At 58.3% G+C, this 9221-nt stretch overlaps 1 pseudogene; it reads right to left on the bottom strand.

The window, feature by feature from the left end:
- Positions 1-2011: 2011 nt before the first annotated feature.
- Positions 2012-4868, bottom strand: LOC143381549 (syntaxin-3 pseudogene; annotated as a pseudogene).
- Between the last annotated feature and the right edge of the window lie 4353 nt (positions 4869-9221).

The following is a 9221-nucleotide window of genomic DNA, read 5'->3' as shown; positions in this document are numbered from 1 at the left end:
AGTCTGGGAAACGCTGAGGAGGCGAAGCCCAGCGGCCACCCCCAGAGGATGGGAGAGGGAGGAAGGGCCCTGGAGCCCTCAGAGGACCCCGCCCGCCAGTGCCTCCATGTGCAGCTGTGGCCTCCAGCCTGAGAGGCAGCTTGCCACTGTCAAAGCCACCTTGCCGCCTGCGGTTCTCTTCTTTTTCCAGATTATTTTGGCCGTTCTGGGTCCCTGGCTGTTGCCTATGACTTTCAGAAGCAGCTTCTCAGCTTCTGCAGAGACACAGCTGGGGTTCCGGAGGGGTCATGTTGAACCTGCAGGTCAGTTAGGGGACCACTGTCATTGAAACAAGGTCCAGTCTTTCAACCCATGACCGTGGGACACCCTCCCATTACCTAGACCTTCTTTTTTATTTTTTCAATCATTAGAAAGTCATTTATTTTCAAATTAGCCATAAAATAATCGAATTTACATTTTAAAAAAATACAGAAACCCTTCATGTGCTGCATTCCAAACATTAATCCCCAGGCCTTGGTCTGGGGTGACGGTGAAGGCCGGCGATCGCAGCCTGACTTCTCCCATCACGGCCATGGGGAGGGGGCGTCTCCGAGGCTCTGTCTGATGCTGGGTAGTGAGAGCCCAGGAGCCTTCGCGCAGGAGCTAGTGGGCAGGCCTGGGTCAGGTGCGCTCTGCCTTAGAGAGCCTACAGTCAAAGCTGAAACACAGGGATCTAAGGCTGCCTACGGCTTAGCAGCCACCATACCAAGATTTCCTGGCTGCTGCTTCCTCTGTGGCAAGAACTGGGAAGACAAAGAACCCGTCAAACTCCTTCACCCGGTAGCAGGTGCCTGGGCCTCTCCCAACTCGCCCAACCCACGACAGGACATCCCTAGGTCACGTGGATTGCTGTGGGATGTTCCAGGGGGCCTAGCGGAGGCAGCAGGTAGGGAAAGGGGTCAGGATCCACTCTACCTGCTGCCCAGAAACTGGAAACCAGCTCAGTCCTCAGTCTGAATATCTCATTTGATTCTCCCAGTTCTCTTCTAGAAAACGACTTCGTTGATGACATGAGAGGATCATATTTCTACCATGATTCATTTGTAGGCAGAAAAATGCCACTTACCTAATTTTTAGTCTAGCTCAAAAAAAGTTTTTTTTTAAAAAAATTTTTGAGGTCAGAGTATCTTCCTTTTCTCGTTTCCTATTTCCTGAGAAACAGACACATACACGTACATGCACCTCACATACACACTTTTAAAAATACACCTGAACACATGAGTGACTGAACACTCGGCCTCACGAGACCTTTTCAGAGTCTGAGACTCTAGCACCTTGTCCCCAGCCCGATTTTAAATCCCTGGTTAATTTTGGCTTCACAAAGAGTCACTCCAAAGGTGAAAAGCCAGTTTCCAAAACTCATAGGGAAACAAATATTCCAAATCCTCAGCCTTTGAAAATGGCAGCCTCAGATGACTGTCGTCCTGTCCCTCTTTGAGTAAACGTGAGAACACAACCTAAAGACAACTTGGCCCCCGGTGGATCTTATTGAAAGCTTAATTTGAAGTTGGATTTCAAGCAAGTCAACTTTTTGGACCAAAATGGCATCTGCCAGCCACTCACGTTTTCAGGACCGACAGGACTGGCATCCTGCCACGCAGAAGTCTCCCATCTAACCCTCCGTTGCCAAATTTAGAAGAACCCCTCTGCTTTGTTAAAGGTACTCCCTAGAAGAGTGCCTGTGGTTTCTGGGAGGATCCTCCGTGAGGTAGGAGATGCGGCACTTGGGACAGTCCCTCAGGGGATTTCCAAGGTGCAAGGCCTAATCGGGCACGCCCCAGGGGGAAGAGCTGGGTCAGTCCTGGGGCCCAGGAGGAAAGGCACTTCAGTTGCTGGGGCAGGAGTTGGTTTTGAGGAGAGCTCGGGGTTCATCAGGCAGGTGGGTTCCTCCAGGGCTGGACTGACTGTGAGTCAGTCTCAGGAAGGCCATTCCCATCTGGAGACAAGGTGGTCCCGCCAGGCTGGAGTGAGATCAGGTGATCTCGGTGCAGCAGCCCCCAGGCCTCTCATACTGCCCAACGGGAAGTCCAGTGATGGAGGCTAAAGTGCCCAGCAGCACACTACCATCACCGTGATCAGCGATCTCTCTCGGGCCGACCCTGGTATCCACAGCTCTTGCCGTTTCGTCTCGTGCCTTCTCACATGGTCCACTGTGTGCCTGAGGTCCAGCTCTAGGGCCTCTAACATCTGGCCCCGGTTCTCCACCAGCATGGCGCTGTCCATGGACGGGTCAGGCAGTTCTTTAATGCTGCTCTCCAGCCTCACAATGTCCTTATGCCCACCGAGGTCTCCCCGAGGGCTTGCTTGGGAATCTGGGAGTCGATGATCCCAGAGTGCGATGGCAAGTGGCCACTCTGCAGCATCTCCTCCCGCTCCTCTTCCTTGTCTTGTTGCCAGTAGTCTCAAGCTGCCTGGATCCGCCCTTTGCTGCCTTCATGTAAGTCCCCCGAGCCTCACTGTACCTGGTCATGGCCTCCACAGACTTCCGAGAGAGGACGGCGTGCTGAGACTTCTGGATCCCAGGTCTGCTGATGAGCGGACCCCGTCTCTTCACTGTGCCCGCCAGCTCTTCAGTTTGCCCAGGACACTGTTGGCCTCTTCTTGATGTCGATTGTGAGCTGCTCAAGGGCACCTTGGAGTCTGGCTCCGGAGCTGGTGAGAGGGAATGGTGCTCTGGAGTTTCTTTGCTTCCTCCACGTGCTCTGAGATCTGGCCAATGTCGAGCCGAGTCTCCTCCATCTCAGAAAAGAATCCAGCCGTGAAAGCTGTGTCGACAACCGCGACCTCCACCTCCTGGGCCTCATCATCCTGAGTCAGCCGCTTTGCCTGCAGTGCTCTGGCCAGTCCTTCATCCTGGGGCCCAGGTGCCCAGAGGCAGGTAACGCGTGGAACCGCTGGAAGTGGCGGCCAGTCCCGCGGGGCCAGGGAGCTCCAGGCGGGGCGGGCAGCGGGCCTCGAGGCTCTGCCGTGAGCCAGGCCACCGAGGCTCGAGGCTCGAGGCTCTGCCGCGCGCCTCCTCTACCCCACCTCCTCCGAGCGCTCAGAATCTGGCTCCCAGCCGGCGCCCTAATAGACCTTCTTAAGTTCATTTCAGCAATGTCATGTAGTGTTTAGAGTGTAAGTTTTATTTTCCTTCTGTTAAATTTATTCCTATGTATTCTGTCCTTTTTGATGCTATTGTGAGTGGATTTATCTATTTATTTTGGTTCCAGGTATTGAACCCAGGGACACTTGACCACGGAGCCACTTCCCCAGCCCGACTCTGTCTTGTATTTAGAGACAGGGTCTGTCTCACTGAGTTGCTTAGCACCATGCTGTTGCCCAAGCTGGCTTTGAACTTGGGATCCTCCTGCCCCAGCCTCCGGAGCCCCTGGGGTCACAGATGTGACACTTGCCCGGCTAGAATCCTTGTTAGTGTCTGTATTGGCCGTTGCAGGTGTGCAGACTCAGCCCATCTTTACATGTCCGTCTGCTGCTGACGCCTCCCTGTCTGCGGTTTCCTTCCTTGGGGCCACATCCCTCCCGGGGACAACGGGATGAGGGGGAAGGGGGCAGGATTCGGCCGAGGGGCAGGCTGAAGAAAGACCCCAGGCGCAGGACCCCAGCAGACCCCGCGGCCCTGGGCCCTTCTGTGCCATTTGGAAAGGTGAGTGTCTGCCTGGAGGAGGCGGGCCAGAGACCAGCCTGCAGGAAGCAGTGAGCACTAGGGGAGGACGGCAGACGTGGACAGCCAGAACGACACTCCTCAGCAGGAAAGGGACACGGAGAGCCTCGTGGCTCTCAGGAGAGTGACTTGTGGTGACAGCTCTCTGACCCTAAGTGCTCTCTGGCTTCCTGTCTGAGAGTGTGATCTCTCTCCTTCATGTGCTCGCACCCAGGGGCTCTCCTGCACTTTCAGCCTCCAAGACTGAGAGCTAGACAAGCCTCTGTTCTCTATAAAGCTATCCTGCCTCAGGTATTCTGTTACAGTAACAAAAATGTACTGATGCCCACAGACTATTCTAGAGTGAGGCATCTGAGCCAGAACTACATAATGAAAGACCCTAGCCCAGCAACCCCGAGGCCCAATTGCAAAACCATCAGGGCGTGTTGCAGACCCACATAAGCACCGGAGATGTTTTCAGTTAAGGGTAGCCAGTTGTGAAAGAACAGGATGGTTGGGAAAGAACAAAAAAAACCAGGTCCCAGGGCATTCTTAGGCAAATAGGAACTGATAAGCAAGAACAGAAAAAAAAACAGAGTGCAAATATGTGGTTTTTCTAATGTGTTTTTCCGGGAACATATATGCTGGGTTCAAAGTAACCAATAAGAAACCTGTTGCTTACCGCGCGCGCGAAACCTGCCCCTATATCCTATAAAAGACCTGTACCCCAAAGCCCGGTGTGCCAGTTCACCAAAGCTCCGGCTGAGGTTTTGCTGAGCACCCGCAGGCGCCTGTGTATCAATAAACTGCCTCTTGTTTTTGCAGCCAGTGTCTCGTGCGTTCTTCCTTGGACAGGGAGTCGGAGGGTCTTTCAATCCGACCTCCTCCATGGCACCACCACTCGTTGTGTGAGCCCCCAGGTCACGAGCCAGCCTTGAGTCCTTCTGGGACCTGGGCAGTTCAGGTAACTCAGTGACCTCCGGTTCCTCAGGAGCCATAGAGAGACACTGACTTGACACTGGCTTCCCAGCTCCAGGGCCACTGTGTCCAGACACACCCGCTGCACCACGCAGACGGCCAGTACATACGCCATGTCCAGTCCTCCTGAGGCAGCCACTCCCGGGCACTGCTGGCGCCCAGGTGCCCATCGGGGCCACGCTGAGTGCTTGGCTGGCTGCTCCGTCATCGGGAGGCCCTCCCATCCTGGGCTGGTCCTGCCCAGACCGTCCTCATTGGAGGGGTCTCCTGGCCCGTCACCAGACCTCCTCCAAGCGTGGCACAGGTGGGCTCACAGCTGGGACAGCCCACTGCCCAGGGCAGGCTTCAGGTAGAGGTTTCTCAAGGAGGAGCCTCAGTGCGGAGAGCAGAAGGCTCTGGGGCGAGGCGGAGCTGGCCTCTCACTCAGGCCTGCACGGGGTGTGTGGGAGGTGGCCGGGCCTGAGAGGCCGGGCTGCCCCTGCGCTCAGGCCTGGGCCTCCCCTTGGGCCTGCTTTCTTAGGGTCCCTCCAAGACCAGCAGCTGGGAGCCAAGGTTGTGCTCCATCCTTTCCTGGGGGCAGTGTGTCCAATTCCAGGCTGGGGGCTGGGAGCCCGATGGCCAGTCCGTGTCTCCTTGTGACTGTTGAGGAATCAGAGGCCAGTGGGGCGCCTGACCTGCCCAGCACTCGACCTAGGGGAGCCGCTCAGCCTCCGCCCAGTGGAACAGCCTTCTTTGACTGCCGCAGTCTGGCTGGGAACAAATCAGGAGCCACTCCAGCAGGAACAAACTTTATTTCCAAACTCCACCAGCACACTCCCAGGAACCCTCCCGAAGGCCACCCACGCGGCTCCTCCAGGAACACACCACACACCAACCGGAACTCCCACCCCCGGAACTTTTCCAACCAATGCAAACTCTTCAGAAGTCCCCGCGAGAGCTCAACCGGAACTCAGGAACTCAACGGGACTCCGCGAGAACTCAGGAGTCATCATCTTAATGGCTCGCAGGCGTCACCTCTCAACCACTACTTCTGGCAAAAATGCCATGCGCCATCCCGACTAGGTGTGGCCTCAACACTTGACCACCATGCCACGTTGGGGTCCAGGGAGGCTCCTTCTGTGGGAGGATCTTGGTTAGCCCTGGGGAGGGCGAGGAGGTGGGGGGAGACGGAACTTGTGTTTTGGGGCAGGTCTCTCTTTCCATTTATTTGGTGCTGGGATTGAGCCCAGGGTCACTAACCATTAAGCCACATCCCCAGCCTTTTACTTTTTAATTTCGATGCAGTCTCACTAAGTTGCTTAGGGCTTCACTAAGTTGTGAAGGCTGGCCTTGAATCCCTGGTCCTCCTGCCTCAGCCTCCTGAACTACTGGGATTTCAGGCGTGTGCCACACTGCCCTGCTTGGAGGCTCCTTTTCAAAGAGGGGATGAAGGCTGTTTTGGCCACAGTCTTCCTCTGAGGCACACACACGTGTGGGTGGATCTTACTTTTATCCACGCCACTGCAGCCAATCAGCAGATTCTGGGCTTCCTGAGAAGGCTGATGTGGAAACTCTGACCTTCGTGGGCAGAACCCTTTCCTGGCGCTTAAAGCTGAGTGGATGCTGGTGACTGGGAGGACGAATCCTTCGTTTGAAGCCTCTGGTTCTTCTAGCCAACCAGAGTCCCAGGAAATCCATCTCGGTGAAGTCCTGATCGAAGCCGCCTAGATCCTTGGAAAAGAGACAAAATAAAACCAAGGTGGGAATCAGTGCTGGGCGCGGGAATGGGATGTTCCCCACATTCAGGGGACGTTAGTGGACCTTCTGCCCTGGGCAGACTGAGGACACCCGGAGGACCCAGAGGCGAGTCCTGCCTGACACTGCTCCGGCCGGCGCGTGAGAGGCGTGAGGAGCCCACAGGCCCCAGCTGTGAGCGAGGTCTGCCCAGCGGTTCAGCCGTGGGCAATGCCGGCCGGAGGCTGAGGCGGCCACTCCTGAGCAGGACGCCAGGGGTCAGTGTATGTCCCCGAGGGACGGGATGATGCTGCTGGCACCGCACAGCCCTGAGAGAAGGTGTGATCCGGTGTGTCCCAGGGGAGCAGGCTCAGGCACAGGCGAGGGGAAGCAGGCAGAGGGCTGGGGTTCAGAGGGGCCCGGGCACACCTACAGGAGGGGGGCCCAGGGGTTGAAGTGACATCAGACCAGCCTCTGGAGGAGGGGCTGTGGCTGTGGGCGTGGGCTAGGGGGGCAGGGGCAGGGGCAGAGTCAGGAGGCGGCTTCGGCAGACCACGGGGAACCCGGCTGGCCCCGGCTGCCGAGGATGGGGGCAGTCGGGGAGGGTGAGAGATCTGGGGTTGGAGGCAGGATCTGGGGGTGGGGAAGGAAGATGGGACCCAGAGGGAAACTGGGCGACAGGCGTGGGCAGAGGGAAGCCGGGGCCGGGCGGGGCTCTGGGGAGCAGCCGTGTCTGACGCTGAGCTGAGGGCCTGGGATCTCAGGGAAGGTGAGGCTGCTGGGCTGGGGCTGCCACAGCCCATGGTGCAGGAGCAGGCCCCGCGGGGAGTCACGGAGTCTGTCACTCCCTGGCCTTCCCTTGCCCAGCGCTGTGGCCAGGGGCCTCCTCACAGGCTGCTGCTTGCAGGGTCCCGGGAGAGGTGGCTCTGCTCCATCTCTGGTGAGGGCTGTTCATTTCTAGACGCTCTTCAACTGTCACGTGTCGTATGTCCAGGATGCAACCTCAGCGTGAGCACAGAGTGACCTCTGGTCGTGGCTGCAGAGCTCCGTGTCCACCCCCAAAGGGGCAGTGTCTGCACACAGATCTGAACTCGCCGAGTGGGCTGACCAGTGGCCTGCAGTCGATAACCCCCGGTCAGGGATGGGCAGCGGGCGCCTGCCGGACAATGGAAAGCAGCGCGTGGAGAGGACCTGTTGAGGCTGCGATGCCTTCGATGACATTGACACAGAGGCACATGGGTGCCAGGTCTGTCTGTCTGGCACAGGGAGCCCTGTCATGGGAAGATGCTTTGGGGCCTTGGGGACACCGTGCAGGACGAGTCAGGCCCAGGCACGGGCTCCCTGCTGCCGGTTGCTGGTTAGGCTCCATTTGGCCCCAGAAGCTCTGACACCTGCGGCCTGGTGTGGCCAGCCTCCGTCCTCCCCAGGGCAAGGGCTCCTGCAGCGGGCAGAGCACCCCATCGCCCCCCGCCCGGGTCTGCTGACTGTGCCCAACACGCACCTCTTCCCTGCTCTCTCCCCGGCTTTCCTGTTAGGGGCCTGCCTCTCTGAGTGCCTGTTGTTTGTAGTAATGGGCTGGCTGCTCGGTTAAAAGGAACAAAAACTTACAAAGGCTGTGAATTGGCTGTGTGCGTAGCGTGTCTGCCCAGCTAGTTGGAGGCTCTGGTTTCGGGGATGTTCTGGGCCTGCTGCGTGGCCTGTTAGGGCCTCTCACGGTGGGACTCTGGGCTCCTGCTGTGCCTTAGGGTGTTGGCTCCCAGGCACTTGAGGTAACTGCAGGTTAACATACAGGAACCCCGACACCTGCAAGCAGGAGTGTCCACAGGAGCCTCCGCAGGAGTGCCCGGCTGCTAAGAGGCAGTCCCCCGTCCCTGCTCCCTGAGGGCCATGCGTCCTGTGCTTTGAAGGATATTGAGGGAAAGTAGAGGGCAACTCTGTGAGAGGCGGGCCCTGCTGAGAGTCTGCTTTGGAGCCTTTGTCCTTCGGGGGGTGAACATTTTGGGGTGAGCTGGGCATGAGGAAGAGCACTCTGCTCAGGGCTGTGAGCTCGCTCAGCCGTGGTCGGGGTGCCTCGAGGAGCAGGTGGCCAGGCCCTTTCCGAGCCTTGCCAGGTGCCCTGGGGCCCACACTTTGTGAATGGAAGCAGATTGCACTGGGGTCAGGCTGGCGAGGCTGGTGCTGGGCAGGGCTGGGGCTTCCTGGCCCAGGCTGATCAGCAGCATCAACCGCATGCAGTCCCCTTTGAAATGCCTGCTCCCCTCCCAGCTCCTGAAGCTGAAGCCCAATGTGGATCCCAGCAGAGCTGGGGAGGAGCTGGGGAGGACTCAGGGTGGAGCTGGGGAGGAGCTGGGGAGGACTCAGGGTGGAGCTGGGGAGGAGCTGGGGAGGACTCAGGGTGGAGCTGGGGAGGAGCTGGGGAGGACTCAGGGTGGAGCTGGGGAGGAGCTAGGAGGATTCAGGATGGAGCTGGGGAGGAGCTGGGAGGACTCAGGGTGTGCTGGGGAGGAGCTGGTGAGGAGCTGGGGAGGACTCAGGATGGAGCTGGGGAGAAGCTAGGAGAACTCAGGATGGAGCTGGGGAGGAGCTGGGGAGGACTCAGGGTGGAACTGGGAAGGAGCTGGGGAGGACTCAGGGTGGAACTGGGGAGGAGCTGGGGAGGACTCAGGGTGGAGCTGGAGAGGAGTTGGGGAGGAGCTGGGAGGACTCAGGATGGAGCTGGGGAGGAGCTGGGAAGGAGCTGGGGAGGACTCAGGGTGGAGCTGAGGAGGAGCTGGGAAGGAGCTGGGGAGGACTCAGGGTGGAGCTGGGGAGGACTCAGGGTTGAGCTGGGGAGGAGATGGGAGAAGCT

Source organism: Callospermophilus lateralis, chromosome 1 (genome assembly GCF_048772815.1).
Source record: "Callospermophilus lateralis isolate mCalLat2 chromosome 1, mCalLat2.hap1, whole genome shotgun sequence".
NCBI lineage: Eukaryota > Metazoa > Chordata > Mammalia > Rodentia > Sciuridae > Callospermophilus > Callospermophilus lateralis.
Note: the sequence above shows the minus strand (reverse complement) of the source record. Positions and strands in the feature narration are given on the sequence as shown.